This window comes from Camelus bactrianus, chromosome 22 (assembly GCF_048773025.1).
Source record: "Camelus bactrianus isolate YW-2024 breed Bactrian camel chromosome 22, ASM4877302v1, whole genome shotgun sequence".
Classification (NCBI taxonomy): domain Eukaryota; kingdom Metazoa; phylum Chordata; class Mammalia; order Artiodactyla; family Camelidae; genus Camelus; species Camelus bactrianus.
This window is the reverse complement of record NC_133560.1, coordinates 10,256,316-10,272,635: the sequence shown is the minus strand read 5'-3', so window position 1 is coordinate 10,272,635 and position 16,320 is coordinate 10,256,316. Positions and strand designations below refer to the sequence as shown.

The 16,320-nt window shown below is 47.3% G+C and overlaps 1 pseudogene; it reads right to left on the bottom strand.

Annotated features, from left to right (window-relative positions):
- Positions 1–11,261: 11,261 nt before the first annotated feature.
- On the bottom strand, positions 11,262–13,455 carry LOC105082701 (DCN1-like protein 3 pseudogene; annotated as a pseudogene).
- Between the last annotated feature and the right edge of the window lie 2,865 nt (positions 13,456–16,320).

The window sequence follows — 16,320 nt, the reverse complement described above, 5'->3', positions numbered from 1 at the left end:
TTAGAGCTTCCTCCAGATAGATGCCCAGGAGTGAGATTGCTGGATCATAGGGCAAGTCTATTTTTAGTTTTTTAAGGAATCTCCATACTGTTTTCCACAGTGGCTGCACCAAACTGCATTCCCACCAGCAGTGTAGGAGGGCTCCCTTTTCTCCACACCCTCTCCAGCATCCATCACTTGTGGATTTTAATGATGGCTATTCTGACTGGTGTGAGGTCACGTACCTGATCTTGATGTACAGATTTCTAGGACATGAACTTGGATCCTTGCTTTGTTCACTCAGCAAAGAGCTATTAAGCACCAGCCACACACAGAGCATTATAGACGCTGCCTGGTCCCTCCCTCAAGGAGCAAGACAGACAAAATCCTGCAGCTCTAAGGAAGGAGGGTGCACACAGCTCAGCCCGAGGCAGACATCCTTCCTTCTCTTTCTATGCCTGAAGGCCTGGCCTGGTCTGGCCTGGGGCTGTGTGCTCTCAGGGGCTGGCCTACCCTTTTCTCTTTGAGGTCCAGAGCTAAATATAACCAAGAGAGCAAAGTTAGTGATAAGCCAAGGCCTGTCTGGGCCTGAGTTCTGTTGAGGCCTACGGTATTGTAAGGCCTGGGTCTGGCCAGCCCAGGAGATGTTGGTGTCTCCTTGTGCTATAGGCCTGGCTGACCTCGCATGCAGAGTCCGTGCCTCCCCCGCTATTTATAGCCCCAGAGGCCCTGGAAGGGTAATGTGGAGGCAGAGAGGAAAGACTTGCTTTTGATATTGGCTCCACCAATTAAAAAAAGAAAAACCACATGACTTAGTGACTGATGTCACTAAGCCTCAGTTTCCCCACCTGTAAAGTAGGAGTGACAGTCCATATAGATACTCGTGGAGTCTGAGAATCACAGGCATGAAAAGCAGCAAGTGCGGCTTCTGTGACTGAGCAGCGAGCTCCCCAGACCCGGCCACTTCCGGGCCTCTGGGCCCTGGGGTTTCCTGTGGCAAACTACCAGGGTCTGCAGGGCAGGCTGGCTGGGCGCTGGGGAGTTCTGTTTAGGTCTGTTGAGCAGAGGGCACCAACAGTTACGGCCGCAGGTATGAAGTGTCAGATGTCCTGGGACCAAGTCGTACGAGATTGGCTGTACACCTCAGACTGACTAATGAGTAGGTTCTGAGTGAAAGTGTGTGTGTGTATATATATATATATACACTTTATATATCATCCTTAAACAATTTCTGGCCCCAGAAGACACTCAGTGCGAGTTCTGCACACGTGTGTCTTATTTATAGTCAAATTAAAGCTGCGAATAAAGCGCAGATGGGAAATTCCCACTCAGATTCCAGCTGTAAGTGCAGCAGATGGATGTTATCATGTTAGGATTTTCTTGTCTTAACATTTTTCTTTACCACCCACTAATTGTCAACATCCTCCTCACAGTATGGAAATGTGTGGGCTCTAAATAAAAATTTTACTCCCGAGAAAGTTCTCCCTTTGACGCTTAACTCCCCATTTCCTTGCCTCCGTCTGAAAATAGGGTTGAATCTGACCCATTTTGAAATGTCATCGATCGCATATCTTGTAACCCCAATCAGCCACCAGGGTTGGAAGTTGTCCCTAAGTGAGCTGGCAGTGTGGGAAGCCGCCATCTCCATGTTCAACCATGAGGGGGCAGTGTTCACATTCACTCTTTGGTCTACCTGTGAGTAGCCTGTTTCCATCGGTCCATATGAAATGCTCTTATGGATTTTTTTTAAATAAATGCCAGATTGTTTTTTTAAAGCAAACATACAAAGCTTATGTATATGGTTTTTGGACGACATTTCACAAAGGACCTTAATTTTCACTGTTAAACAGTAAGGCAAGCTTGTATTCTCCACTTTGCTTAGCTGACAGCCAAGGAATTAAATTATTAGAACAGCTTTCAAGTGATTGTTAATTCAAGTATCTACTGAGCATCTTACTTTGTGCCAGGCACTGTGTTAGGGATACTCAGGGAACAAAACACAGACTCCCTGTCGTCATGGAACTTGCAGTATGTGGGGAAGGGTGGGCAGGTGAGAAACAGCATACTAGAAAACAAACTTGTGGATACCAAAGGGGAGAGGGGAGTGGGGGAGGGACAAATCAGGGCTATGGGATTAACTACTATGTATAAAACAGATAAGCAACAAGGATACATTGTGTTGTACAGAGAATTATAGCCATTGTCTTGTAATGACTTATAATGGAGTATGACCTGCAAAAATACTAAGTCACTATGCTGTGCACCTGAATCCAATATAATATTGTCAATCAACTATACTTGAATAAAAACAATTAGCATACTAAATAAATCACTTATTACATTAGGGAATAAGCGTTTGGGGGAATGTGGAGCCAGCTAACAGAGAATTGGAATATAGGCATGGGGTCAGGTTTGGTCTCATGGAGGAGGTAGGATCAGAGCAGAGCAGATGGCCCGGAGAAGAGGGTTCAGCTGGAGCAGAGGACTACGGTGGGAGCATGTGTGGCCTTGTGATTTATAATAAGAAATACATATTTGGTCTTTGTTCTGTTCCTGGCACAGAGGTCCTAAAACCCCCGGAATTTCCTGCAGTGAGAGTGATGAAGTTGTCCTTAGTTATGTTCTTGAGGTGACTTTGGGAGAGAACTAATTAAGGATGGGGGTTGGTACCAAGGGCACCAACCGTGTGATTAGAGGGTTGGAACTTACAGTCCTGCCTCCTAGTATCCAGGGAGGGGAGCGGGGCTGGAGGTTGAGTTTAATCACCAATTGTCCATGACCTCATCAACCCTGACTGTGTAATGAGGCCTCCACAAAAACCCAGAAAGGATGGGGTCTGGAGAGCTTCCAGGTTGGTGAACAAGTGGAGACTGGGCGGAGTGCTGCCCTTTTGGAGGGCATGGAAGCTCCGCCCCCTCTCCCCATACCTGGCCCCGTGCATCTCTTCCACCTGGATGTTCCTGAGTTACATCCTTTTATAATAAACTGGTGATCTAGTAAACTAAACGTTTCTCTGAGTTCCGCTCTAAAGCCAATTAATGGAACCCCAGGAGGAGGGCTCGATGGAAACCTCCCATCTATAGCCTGTTGGTCAGAAGTGCCAGTGACAAACTGGACTTGTGATTAGAGTCTGAAGCTGGGGGTGGGAGGCGTCTTGGAGGACTGAACCCTTATCCTGCGTGATCTGACACCAGCTCCAGGTAGACAGTGTCGGAATGGAGCAGAATTGTAGGACGCCCAGCTGGTGTTAGAGAACTGCTTGGTGTTGGGGGGCAGGGGGGAACCTCAGAGTCAGAGCATGATTGACTGGCACATTTGGGGACTAGCGTGGAAGCCACTGTGGCTGGAGCAGAGCGTGAGGAGTGGGAGAGAAGTAACACAGGTGGTCGGAGAGACGGGTGGACAGTATCGTTAACAAATGGCCTTGTATGTCACTGGGAGGGTTGGCCTTATACTCTGAGGGACATGGGGAGCCTACAGAGGACTCTGAGCAGAGGAGTGACTCGATGTGACTTGTATGTTGATGACAAAGTGAAGGGGATACGAGCAGAGCGGGGAGACCAGTTACGAGGACAGTGGCAGCCACCCAGGTGGCAGGTGCTGGTGGCTTGTAACTGGCTGGTGGCAGTAGAGGTGGTGAGAGGTAGTCGTAACCTGGATGTATTTCGAAGACTGACCCACGGGACAGAGCTTCCTGAAGGAATGGATATCATTCTTGAAGGAATGAGAGAAAAGACTGAGATTTTTGGCCTAAGGCACTGGAGGAGGAAGAAGGTCAGGAGTTGGGTTTTGGACACACTGGGTCTGAGATGTCTGTTAGACACTTAGGTCAAGGTGACAGGTAGGCAAGCGGCTGTGTGAGTCTGGAGTCTGGGACAGCAGTCGGGGCCAGAGGCATGAGTTTGGAAGTGTCTGGCGCACCGGTGGAATTTAAAGCCATGAGGTAGGGTGAGATCACCCGGAGATCTGAGTATAGACAGAGAAAAAGTAAGGACAGAGAAAAGGGGAACCAGTGAGCAAGGCCGGGAGGGGAGGACCTGAGACAGAGCAGGCGCTCTCCCTGGTTAGACTTCTCGCATCTAACTGTTCTTTTAATCCCCAGACGGGGGATTTTCTCATCTTCAAGAATCTGTATTTTTCATCATCGTCTTCATTGCTGTAGTCATGGTTGTTACCAGCATCATCCAAAGCATCTTCCAACTGTCGAGCTCCCCCTGTGCATTAGACTCCGAGGACTGCACATAAATGGGGGCCCCCGCCCTTGAGGACGACACAGGATGACAGGGGTGCCTGGGGGAGCCATACGGGGAGAGAGCGGTGCTCTGAACGGAACATGGAAAAGTTTGTTTCCCCCATGAGCCCCTGCTCTGTCTTTTCTCCTCTTGACTGCCCAACTTCTGGGACACAGGTCTCCTTTTCCTCACCCCCATTTCCTCAGCTGCTTCAGTCTGGCTTCCGCTACCATCATCCTCCCCAAAACAAGCTTTGGAAGGTGATCAGTTGCCTCCAGGCTGCTGCTCTGGAGGGTGCCTGCCCCCCCAACCTCCTATCAGCGCTGTTGACCACGCCGCTCTGCTCGTTGGTGCTTCTGTGACCCCCCACCTCTCTTGCTTCTCCTTTTGCTTCTCTGGCAACTCCTGCTCCCCCTTCTTTCTTCATCTTCTCTTCAGCCTTAGATGCTGGCTCAGATCTTCTTCCCTCCCCTGCCTCTAGCTGTTCTCTCAGAGGCAGGGTCATCCACGTCCCCGGAGCTGTAACAGTCATCTAGAGGCTCGTCGTCCATGTCAGTGAGCCCCAGACCCCTCTGTTGTCTCCACTCAGGTGTCCCTGGGGCTCCTCCACCACGGGACGTCCCTGAGCTCTCCCTCCCACGCACAGCCTGGCCCTTCTCCAGCCTTCCCTGACTTCCCCCGGCAGCTCTCCCATTTCCCCTTCCCAGGTTCTTTTTCCTTTCACCCAGCCCCTCTCCTTGACACCCCTTCCCACCAGCCCAGGAGAGGAGACTTCATTTAACAGATGCATGACCACCTGGTTCGGAAAGTTTGGAGATGCTTCTATGGAAAAAGATTTAAAAAAAAAAATGTAAAATAAGCTCTGTTTTCCTCCTTGGCTAATGGTGGTCTCCCCGGGGGCCCTGCCTGAGGGTTTGCCCCAACTGTGTTTCTTCCCTAAGCAAGGGCAGAACAAAAATAGCCGGGGGCTAATCTAAGAGATACCAGGCGGGAGTCTCAGCCGTGCTGTCAGGAATGAAGGGCTGCAGGCTGGGGTGAGGGGAGGTGAGTGTTAACCACCCCCGCCTCGGTCCCCAACAGCGAAGTCCCAGGGCCTGTGGCATTGGTCAGCCTACAGTTTGCAATGGGCCACAGTGCACGGTGGTCAGAAGTGCAACCTTGGGGTCAGCTGTCCTGCACAGGGATCGCCCCTCTGTGGTTTCCTCACCTGCCCAACTTCTGGAACACGGGAACAGGCGGCCACACTGACCTCTTAGGGGCAGTGGGAGGACTAGAGGGCAAAACTCAGGCCAAGAGCTCACACTGTAACCAAATGCAATGGCCACTGCATTCATTCCCCTTTCTCTTTGGGGCTTTATTTTGGAGGTCATGGTGCTTAGGTCAAGAAGAGGATGCTGTCTGGCAGGATACATGACCACTCACTGCTCTGGGATATAAGAGGACAGAGGGAACTCTGTCCTATGTATTTAGTAAGAAAGACACCAGGGAAGGATACATGGGATGTGAAAGATGGAAACCTCAAAGTCAAGTTAAAAAACTCCTCATATCATCACTATAGAGGGGACAGCCATTCTATTTCCAAAGGGGACTTTCCTTTGGCTGACCCTTCCTGCCTTTTCCCACTGCCCTGGTCTGACCTTGGCTGGCTTATTGCAGTGACTTTCTGAATGGTTCCCTTCCCCAGGCTCTGAGGGAACTCTGAAGAAACCGAGCACCTTCCAAGAATGTGAAGGAAGAGGGAGAAGGATGGCCCATTAGGTTGGGTGAGGTCATGGAGGAGATGAGGGGAGAGCGGTCACCTTAGGAAAGGGGTTCAGGTTCAGCTCTGAGAGCTTTTAGAGAAAGAGTGTGTATGTGTGGGGATGTCTGCTGTCTCTGACGGGGCCAGGTCTTCTGCTGAGAGCAGAGGGACCAAGGTGGGGTTCAGGGTTGCTGAGAAGATGGATGAGACAGAGACTCATGGGGTGGGGGGTAGCATGGCTGGTCGTGGAGGACAGCAGAGGTTCTTGGGAACTTTGATTCAGGAAAACACAATCCTGTTTAAAGATGTTTGCAAATTTCCCGACATTCTTCCCATCAAAAGTTGGAGTCTAAGTCCTCTCCTCTTGAATATGGGCTGACTTCCGTGGCTTGCTTCTAATAATGGTCTGCAGTGGAAGTGGCACTGTGTGACATCTGAGACTAGGGCATAAGGCAGTATAGCATCCATCTGGCTCTCTCTTTCAGGACACTCGCCCTTAGATCCCAGCCACCATGCTGTGAGGAAGCTCACACCACATGAGCCCACATGCTGGTGTTCTAGTCCAGCCGAGGTCCTAGCAACAGCCAGCATCAAATGCCAGACATGTGAGGGAGGGAGCATTCAAAATGACTCCAGCACCAGCCACCATCTGACTGCAAGTGCATGAGAGACCCTGAGAAAGAAGTGCCTGGCTGAGCCCTGACAGTCCCCAGAACCACAACAGAAAATAATAAGGAATGAATGTTGGTTTTAGCGACTACGTTTGGGGTGATTTGTTACATAGCAGTAGCTAACTGGTGCATGCTGCCAGACCACTCCCAGAGCACCCATTCCTTTCGCTGATTTTGTCCTTATTGAATGAGCATTAATATTTTTCTGATGATAAAAGTGAGACAGGCTCGTCTGAGAAAATTTGGAAAACACCGACAAATTCTAAAGAAGAAAAAAAAAATCACTGGCAAATCTCCTACCTGGAGATAATTGCTGGCACGTAACATTTACTGAGTCAGTGAATGAACTGACGGTTTGGCCTCCATTCCTTTCTGGGCATTTAGGTCATTTGCAGGTTTTTAGAGCGGTAGGTTCTTGACTTCTAAGTTTGTTGTGCCAAGCAAGGTGGAAGCAGGGCAAGCCCTTCTAAGGTTTGCCACCTCCACATTCGTCTTTCCCGGCTAGAAAAGCCTTTCGTGGGACCTTCAGCTTCCTCCATCTGGGGCGCTGACTCAGCCCAGGTTGGAAAAGAGATCGCAGACATCTTCCTTCTGGAAAATGGATTTACGCAGGAAGGTGAGCTCTCGGGGATAATATTTACATCCATCTTTCAGTGGCACTGCTCATGTTACTCAGCATCACCCTGACTTCAAACGCTGCTCTCCAGCAAGCTGTAGGCGCTGCCCCCGGCTATTCTCTGGAGCAGAAGTGGTTGTGTAATCCCAGGGCCTACGAGGAATGTGGCAGCAGCTGAAACCAAATTATTAACCGTTTTCTAAACCAAAAACCTGGAAAGCAAATAGCAGAGGTACTTTTGAGCAAATAACATTCATGATCCAGAATTTTATCAATTGACCAAAATACACCCAGTCCCTTCTGACTTGAAACCCCCAACTCGCAAGGTTATTGTTCTTCCTTATGTTCTTTAACACACTCAAAAAACTGCTTTCTCCCCTAGTTTTTTTTTTTTTTCCAGTGATGTAAAACAGGTGTGAGCAGGGTTACCCAGAGGTACTTCCCCCTTGTCTTTAGGAATAGGGGGTCTGGCTGAGCACAGAGGAGGTTACTTGGTTATATGGTAGGAGATGTTTTGGGAGACATTCCCGTACTCCTTTCCCTTGGGCAGAGAAGGGAGGCCCCCTCCCCTGGCCTGCGGTGGCTTCTGCTGTGTCTGCCTGTCCTGCGTCCTTTCTTCATCTGGGGATTTTCCTTTATGGAACCACTTCTCCCCACTCTCAGTCCACCTGGTCAGGGTGGAGCTCACCCCTCCCCCATGCCAGAGCTGGAGAGGTGACCTGGACAATCAGGGTCAGAGTGATTGGCTCGGTGACTGGCTCACATAAACAAAGCCAGGCCACAGAGCATCCGTCCTGAGAGGTGTTTGCTGGAATTCTCCAGAAAGAAGCATTCCCTTCGGCTGGGATCAATAAGCTTGTAGGAAGAGATCCTGGAGCTATGGAGTGACCATCTTTGGATCCAGTTCAAGAAGAAAGCTGAGAGACAGGCAGAGAGGCAGCACCCTATTGACAACATTTAAGCCCCTGGATCCAGCCATGCCTGAAACTAGATGTCTCTCTGGTCTTCCTGTTCAGGTCAGTCAAAAATCAACTTCTACTTTGGGTTTCCCTCTCTTGCAACTCCAGTTGTCCTTACTGATACAGCCCGCGTACTGGAGGACGGAGAGGTTAAGAGGAGGGACTGGCAGGCCAGCCTCCTTCCCAGCAAGGCTTTCAGAGAAGAGCCCTCTGCATCAGTGTGGCCCCAAAGCAAGAGTTTCTGTCCAGACCGCTCCCCGCAGAGGCCCCCGGCCCCAGCGCAGGCCATGGGCCCTCATCTGACTGTTCTTTTACCCACAGTTGTTCAGCTGACCGTGAACTGGTCTTGCCCAGAGCTGGCATTAGCATTGCCCCAAAGCCTGGCATTTGGCTCTTCTTGACATTAAGCCCGGTCCTTGGTCTCACCATGAGGTTTTGGCCCAAGACTGGACCCCACCTGACCACCGAGGGTGGGTCAGGGATGCCTGTTTATGGGACCAGTGATGGAGAATGAAGTAGCTGGGTGTCAAAACCCTTACCAACCCCAGTGTTTCCCATTTTGGTTGCAACCTAATCACTACCTCAAAGCCTCCTCCACCCTTGCCACTGGCCCCCAGTGCCCCGGCTGGAAACTCAACCTGTTTCTCACCTCCCTTGTCTTTATCTCTTCTGCCTGGCCAGTCACTGAGGCCCCCATTTCTACAGAGGCCCCCATTTCTACATTCAGCCTTTGGCTGGTTCAGGCTTCCCCATCTCCTCAATGCAACTTAAAAAAAAAAAATCCTGAGAGAAATTTTTGTAGAACTTGATTGTTTAATTCCAAAATTTAAAGCGAATAGCAGAAGCAAAAAAATTTTGAAGAGGGGCTGGGCACATGTGCCCTACCAGTTTTTGAGATTGATAATAAAGTTGTAGTAATTATAACAATGTGTCATTGACACAGATGCACCAAAAGAGAGGGCCCAGAAAGAGCGCCTTTTATAGATACAAACTGCATGCATCACACACAAATGAAATTCTGAATCACTGAAAGAAGGATGGGCTACTCAGTGAAAGGCACTGGGGCCATTGGGTTTCCAATTAACACCAAAGATGAAGAAGATGATGATGATGATGATGATGATGATGATGATAATTTGATCCTCATCTCACACCATCAAAAAAAAAATAAAGCACTGGAGATTGGTTGCACAATATTTATATACTTAATGCTATTGAACCACACACTTAAAAATGGTTCAGACAGCAAGTTTTATATTATGTGTATTTTACAATAGTTAAAAATAAGTAAGTAAATTTCTAGGGGATTTATTGCTCATCAATCATCAGGGAAATGCAAATGAAATCTCTAATGAGATTTAATTTCACAATCTGCATTTTGGCAAAAATATAAAAAGTCTTGTGATATCAAGTGCCAGTTTCTCTGTGCGGTACGACCGCTCAGGAGACAAACCTGGTGACAGCTAGGAAAGCTGGATTTTTTTTTTTTTTTTTACAAGTTTTTTGTTTAAAAGATTCCCTTTTCAGTCTCTTCCGAAGTGTTGGAAGCTGAACGGTACAAGTTCCTGCCACCCAACCTTCCAGTATAATTTTATGAGGACTTTTTTTTTTTTTAATGGAAAAATAACAAGAGGCCCTTCTACTGAAACCAGGTAGGACCCATCAGCTCCTGCGTGGTGGTCTGGCCAGAGCTGGCCTCAGGGAGGAGAGCCTGCGGGGGAGCCTGGGGAACTGGGACCCCTCCTGCGAGGAAAGGGCTGGGAAAATTCATCTGCTCTTTAGTGAAAATGGACCAAATTCAGATACAAAAGCCTCCATGATGATGTCTTCTTCTTGTACTTTATACATTGCAGGCAGCTCCATTTTGTAGCCATATTTTGCAGGTAAAGAAACAAAAGCAGGGCGGTTATAGCCCAGTGGTAGAGCGCATGCCTAGCATGCGTGAGGTCCTGGGTTCAATTCTCAGTACTTCCATTAAAATAAATAAATAAACCTAACTACCTCCCCCATTTAAAAAAAAAATAAAGAAGAAACAAAGGAATATAGATACATATATGCGTATAAATGTATTTTTATATATGTATATATACATATTTGGGGGTAAGGGAAGGAGGGTCCTGTAAACCTAAACACTCATCACATTACGCCAAATCAGCCTGACATCAACAAAGGAGATAAATAACTTCTGGGGGTTAAGTGACAACATGGGTGCAGCAAGAAGGGAAAGGGTGCATGTTTAACTATGAAATACAATTCTTATTCGTTTGGCAGAGTTCAGGTCAGCCCCAGGCTTCCGCACTTGCCAGACAAGTAAGCTGATGATACTCAAAAAAATTAAAAAAAAAAATTCAAGCAGAGCTCCATACCATAGTTTTCCTTCAAGTCAGTTGGCTGGCAGGCCCAGTTTTCTGACCACCAGGAAGACAAACTTTGGCTCCAAGGCAAATGGACAGAAAAAAAAATGTATTTCTAGTTACAACATGAAAAAATATAATATTCATCAAAGAAAGAAAACTATCAAAATCTACTTCCAGCAAAACTGAGGTAGCACTGCTTTCTCTGCATTCAATGCTTTAAGTGGGTCTCAGTACATACAATGTGTTCTAAAAAAACAACTGCTCATTTGACTGACAGGTGCGGCACGTTGATGGATAAACTCAACATGAAATGCAATAGGTCAAAGGAGGAAAGGACAAGAAGTGGGGGAAATGAGGGTTTCAGATACATTAGCTTTAAAGGGGTTATAACTAGACTACAAATGTTCTTGGCTGGCCTTAGCTCTCCAAGAGCTTTAAATCACCTGGCAATTAACACAATGTGGTTAACAGTTACTGATGCTATGCAACTCTGTAAATCTTTAAAAATAATTATTACAACCTAAATTCAACCATGTAAACAGCACTGCACACAGTACAGACCTGCCCTGAGAAACAAGAATATGCAAAACTGGTATCCCTTTGTAATGATAATTCAGCCTAACTGTACCACCCCCTCCCTGCTTGGCACCTTCTCCAACCAAAAAAAAAAAAAAAAACAAACAACCCCCCCCCAAAACCCCAAAAACTATTTTGTGCAAGAAACGGCAGGTTTATTCTATCTGAAGCCTTCAAAAAAAAAAAAAAAAAAAAAAGAAAGAAAGAAAGAAAAGAAACACAACATGTAACCAGGTTGCAATATTTTGGGTGAACCCCCCCCCCAAAAGGAATAACAAAAATAGCCAAAAAGTGAAGAAAATGCCTAAAACATGATACAGCATTTTAGAACCCTTTCAGATACAAGGCAGAGAAAGGTGTAAAGTAAAAATTATCCAGATCTTCAGTAATTTCCAGAAAGGTCCAATTCCTCGGATGGCTTTAGGACACGGGCAGATCCTTGCTGCTGCTCCTGAGACAGAGCCACTAGTCGGCTCCTCGGGACACAAGCCCTCCGGCCCTGAGCCCACCTCTCCCCCTTCTCTTTTCCTTCGTTCCCTTTCCCACTCCACAAAGGTACTGAAGAGACCTGGCCAGGCCTCATCTTCACTGTAGATGCTGAAGTCGGGGCCAATCACCTGAGTGACAAAAGGAACATGTTCCAAGTGCCCCGGGAGATGCCTTTGATCCTCAAGGGGTTCTCTGTTAGGAAGTTTAGCCACTGGTCGAATACCGGAGGACCGTTCTGGGTAAAGACTAATTTCCACAGGGTAATGGCTATTTCTCGATGCAGTGACTGCTGCCCTTCTTCAGAGTCCTGGCCAAACTGAGATGTAAGCTGGTAGAGATTCTTGAATTTATCCTCTTGTTTGGCTTCCGTTAAGAGGCTGGGGAATCGTGCACAGATCCCATCAATGCTGTCTGCACTTACTGTTTTGCAGCCATGAAAAAACTCCTTCCTGGTGACTTTGCATATGGTCGCAGCCTGGAACTTCCAAGCCAAGAGCAGCACTAAAAATTCTGTGGAGTCAACATACAGGTCATTGCACAAGCGCTCCATGCCTTCCTCCAAAACTGCATCGTCCCGCTCGGTCCTTAGTAGCGCCTGAACAGTTCCTCCAGCCTCTGCAAGGAAGACCCTTCGGCCTTTGACTGGGGCTCTCTCCCAGCATCTCCCGAGGATGCTGGCAGCTGGCGGGCCTCAGTAGCAGCTTCTGCCTTTTTGGACCCATTGACAAGCGTAACCCCATCTGGCTTGCCACAGGCTGGCAGCTGTTCCTCATGATGGCCTGCACCCCACCTGCTGTGTGACTCGCTCCTGGGGTCACGGTGGTCTCCATTCTCGCCACCCAGAGCTGATGACGGATTCGTGCATTTGGTGACGCACTGGCCCACGATGCTGGGGTGACCTGGCCTCTAGAGTGGCCACCTCTGGATCGGATGCCTTCGTTGCCACTGGCCCATGTGCCTCAACATGCCATCAGCCAGGGTGAAGCGAGAAGCCCCATAAAAAGACCGGCAGGACCCCTACGCAGGGCCGCTGCTCTCCTCTTAGCACCGTCCGGTTCCCTGGCCCAGAGGCTCTATCTCATTTTTTGCCTCTAAAGCGGCTAACTTACACCTAGAATTCTATTGGTTCTCTGAGCTCACTTTCCTTCACTCCTGATTGGTTATTACTCTCACTTCTGATTGGTTATTTTACTCTCACTTCTGATTGGTTATTACTCTCACTTCTGATTGGCTATTACTGTCACTTCTAATTGGTTACTACTCTCACTTCTGATTGGTCCACTCCTCTAACTTCTGATTGGTCCATTTGTAGTAGTTCATTCGCGTGGAGCTCACTCCTGACTGGTCTATTTCTACAAAGCGTGTTCCTGGTTGGTCAACTTCTGTTATACCTTATTTGCATATGATGTTGCAAAGTGTAAAACTGGCAGCCTATAAAATGCTTGTGTAAATCTACACGCGGGGTTCAGAGTTTGAAATGTTAAGTCTTCTGGGCATCGTGGTGTAATAAACCTGAGTTTTCCAGCTTTCCGAGTGTTGCTTGGTCTCTCGCCCGGATCCAGGTTGCTGTTACAACTGAGCTGTAACACATTTTTCCGCAACAAGAGGAGCTAGCCAACTCAGTAAAACACCCTGGTCCATTGTGCAGAGAGTTTCAGAGCACTGTTCCAACATTTAGGGGAACGGATCCTAGTTGACTGGTATCAACAGAGCTGCCACAGAGCTTTCTCCAAACCCTTTCTAGAAACGACGGCTGCCGGCTGTGTCCAAACCACCTCCCATCGGCGCTCGCGTTTCCGGGCTCCCAGCTGCCGCCTCCGCGGCCACCTCTTCATCTTCGAGAAGCTGGACTTTCATACTCTCCGTACCCTGGTCATTCCACACCGCGGTATGTACCTGAGAACAGGGGTTCTCAGAAATTTGGGGGACTCTTATTATAGCCTTAAAAATGAGCTCTCCAGAGAATTTTCGTTTATGTGCGTATCTTAGAAATGAAAACTGAGAAATTTAAAACATCTAATAACTCATTAACAACAGTAATAAGCCAATGGTAATTTAACATAAAATATTTTAATGACAAGTAGCCGTGTTTTTCAAAACGGAAGATTCGTGAGCGGCGTGGCATTGTTTTACATGTTTGAAAATCTCTGCACTCTCTGGCTTAGCAGAAGCAGCTGGATTTTGGTATCTGTTTCTACGTTGTACGTTGCGGTAAGTTGTTTTGGTGAAAAAAATCTGGCTTCATGAAGATCTGTAGTTAGAAGAGGGGGCCTCTCACGAACCCCCTCGAATAGGCCGGTGACCCGAGGTTCTTCTGACCACTCTTATGTTCTGCTACCTCAGAGCATCTGCTACCTCAGAGCATCTCTTGAACAGGTTCCTAAGCACCTATGTATACACAAAAGAGGCCTCAAAGCATCATTTGTAAAAGCAAATATTGGGAATTACTTAACTGTCCATTTACAGGATAAATGGGAGTGTATTTATTTCATGGAATACTGTGCAACTGTGAAAAGAAATGTATGAAATCTATGTATCAACATGGAAACATCACACAATGTTAAAAAAAAAAAAAAACTAAGTTATGGAAGGATTCTTACAGCCAAATACTATTTGCCAAATTTGTAAACGTGCAAGAGAATTCTATATTTGTATGGATACATACACATGTAGTGAAAATATTAAAAAATGAATGGTAATAATAAATACTCAAGATAGTGGCTACCTCTGCAGGGGTGAGAGGAGATGGAATTGGGGACGGGCGTGCAGGGGTTTAATATTCTGCACCCAGTTCCAACTTGTGTGGGTTTTTCCCGCACACCAAGCTATTCTCCCATATCAGCTGAGTGTCCTACAATTTAATTCCATTCTGACACTATCTACCTGGAGGTGGCGTCAGAACACAAAGGTTAAGGGCTCTGTCCTCCAAGAATACCTCCCCCCACCCTTATAAAAGAGTATAACTCAGGAAGAGCCAGATGGGACAGATGCATAGGGCAAGGTATGGGGAAAGGGGCGGAGCTTCCATGCCTTCCTGAAGGACACGATTCTCCTCAGTGTTCACCAGCCTGGAAGCTCTCTGAACCCCATCCTTCTGGTTTTTCACGGAGGCTTCATTACAGAGTCAGGATTGATTAGGTGGTTGGCTGTTGGTGACTGAACTCGATCTCCAGCTCCTTTCCCATCCCCACTCCCTGGAGGTCGATGGGAAGGGACTAAAAGTTCTCTTTAATCAAGTAGTTGGTTCTGGCAACCAGTCCCCATCCTTAGGTGACCTAGGGGCTTTCCAAACAAGCCTCTTTAACATCACAAAAGGCACCTTTATTGCTCTGTTCACTTAGGAATTCTTCAGGGTTTTAGGAGCTCTGCTTCCGGAATGGGGTCAAAGACCAGATACATATTTCTTACAGTAAATCAGTGTCACTGGGCTCTAGTAGGATCTGCGTATCGTTTACTTCCTGGACCAGGTGGTAGGGGTACTTTGAGGTTCCCTGCGTTGTCTTCTACACCAGAGCATGTGGGTTGTGCTTGGCATACAGGTGTGCTTCGTTAGACGCTCAGGTGTGCCTGAGACACTGACACCTCAGGGCAGCCTGGCTGAGCTGGACAACGGCAGCCTCTAGGCTATGAGGGAGCCCAGAGGAGTGGGCAGGCCTGGAGGGTGGCCCTGTGGTGCCCCAGAGGCCACTGGGAGCCTCAGTGGCATGCCCTGGTGTGGGTGGGATGCTGGGTGCGGCCAAGGAGATGCTGCCGCCTGGATGTCAACGACCATAGCTAGCCGCAGAGTGCCCACTGCCTGAGATGGGCCAGGGCCATGGGGCTGGGGCTTGTGTTCCAGATGCTCAGAAGTGGCAGAAACAGACACAGTTGGGCCCACAGGGAAGGATGGGAAGGATGGGGGTGGGTGCTGTCTTCACACAGACGCTTCAGCCAGTGTGACCGATGTGTCCCCTTTAGGGGAATCGTGCCACCTCAGGCAGCCTAGCCATGCGCAGGTGTCCTAGAAGTCAGGGCTTTGTCACCATTTCGAAACTCAGTGTGAAGAAATTTGACTGGATTCAGAACCCCGTGAAGTTCCCACAGTATTATTGCCAGTGAAAGAAAAGAGATTCTTTAAATGTTATTTTGACTATTGTCAATTTTTTGAGATGGCAAAAAAATTTTCTAAGCCTTTTTTTAAAACCACTTACTTTGAAAAGCAAAATTTCTTGGCAGTGATGATGATTAAGAATGTGAAGCCCTCATCATTAAAGCAGGAAGCACAGGTGGCTGTAAGCCCAAAGCTTGACATGAAACTTGCATTTATAGGGGGAAATTCTCATTCAGACTTTTTGAAAATATTTATTCAAATTCCGTATTCAATGTTTTTGAATCTTGGTAATTTATTTATTTAAGATTGCATTGAATAGTTTTACTTTTAAATATATTAACGTTGAAGGATTTAATTTTTAAATTTTTATTTATTTAGTTATTTATGTTTATGAAAGTATAGTTGATTTACAATGTTGTATGTTAGTTTCTGGTGTACAGCATAATGATTGTTATATATATATTCCTTTTCCTATTCTTTTTCATTATAGGTTATTACAAGGTATTGAATATAATTCCCTGTGCTATAAAGCAGGACCTTGTTGTTGATCTATTTTATACATAGTAGTTTGTACCTGCAAATCCCGAACTCCCATTTAATCCTCCCCACC